This window comes from Limulus polyphemus, unplaced genomic scaffold, assembly GCF_000517525.1.
Source record: "Limulus polyphemus unplaced genomic scaffold, Limulus_polyphemus-2.1.2 Scaffold475, whole genome shotgun sequence".
NCBI lineage: Eukaryota > Metazoa > Arthropoda > Merostomata > Xiphosura > Limulidae > Limulus > Limulus polyphemus.
This window is the reverse complement of record NW_013666085.1, coordinates 220,267-221,390: the sequence shown is the minus strand read 5'-3', so window position 1 is coordinate 221,390 and position 1,124 is coordinate 220,267. Positions and strand designations below refer to the sequence as shown.

Below are 1,124 nucleotides of genomic sequence, written 5' to 3'. Positions count from 1 at the left end.
GTGTCCTCGAAATGTGAATCTACAATGGTAGAACATTTAAGGTGACGTTCGAAACATAGTTTGTTTGTTCTAGAAAGTAAGATTTCTAACTGATTAGCAATGCACTTATTGACATTTTTGATATTGCGTGACTTATTATTCAGCACATTAAGATGTACAGAATAGACCCTAAATGGGCAAAACAAACTTAAATAGATACATTATCGATGTAAAATATTATGTGTTCATTTATATGTACCAGAAAACATAAGATGTACATACATATATCTTTGGATGGTAATATAAAATATGCAAATAGCCAACAAATAATTTTTGAAGCAAAACCACATTGGGCTATCTTCTGGGTCCATCGCGGGAATCAAACCCTGGATTATAATTTTGTAAGTCGGGAAATATTTTATTGTGAGCAGCATTGCGATTTGGATAATCCCTGATATTTCTATTATTGAATAAATTCTCATGCTATGTATACGTTATTCTACAGGCAACATTTTGGATGTAGTACAACCTGATAGCATTGTCACTTCTTCGGAAGACAGCTCTACTGTTTCAGGTAAGTCTTTTATATTTTATGAATTAAAAGTATTTTTTTGGAAAACCTATTCGATAAGTACGCTTATGCATCATGTTCATACAAGTTTCATTTCCTTAAAACATATTTCAGTTCCGACTCAAGTACCTGCTTAACATATGATTCAGTTCTACAGTCTGGTCATACAGGTTTCAATTCTATCTGGTGCAAACATTTTGCAATCTGTTCACACTGTTCTTTGGTAATTTATGCAATCTGGTTCCATAAATCTCAGCTACATATGGATTATATGTCTGTCAAATAGAAAATATAATTATTCGACAATTGTCAGAATTTAAAGGCTTTTGCTTATACTTATTAATAGTATAAATATATACTATGTTGTTTTTCGGCTTAGGATTCTTCTACAGTAGGTGTCTGATAAATTCAACGATGAATAAACAACACGCACTTCACTTATTTTCAAAGTAATATATATATATATATATACATATGTATATATATTCAGAACAAGTTAACGTATGTACAATAAATTATTCAACATTATAGATGTTATGGACATACCATAAATACTATATATATGTAGTTCTCT

The 1,124-nt window shown here is 30.3% G+C and overlaps 1 long non-coding RNA gene across 1 annotated transcript in view; it reads left to right on the top strand.

Moving 5' to 3' along the window:
* The first annotated feature begins 428 nt into the window (after positions 1-428).
* Positions 429-1,124, top strand: part of LOC111085572 — a 7,857-nt gene continuing 7,161 nt past the window's right edge. The window contains exon 1 of the long non-coding RNA XR_002610381.1: positions 429-553. This is a non-coding gene — a long non-coding RNA (uncharacterized LOC111085572). The remainder of the gene's footprint in view (positions 554-1,124) is intronic.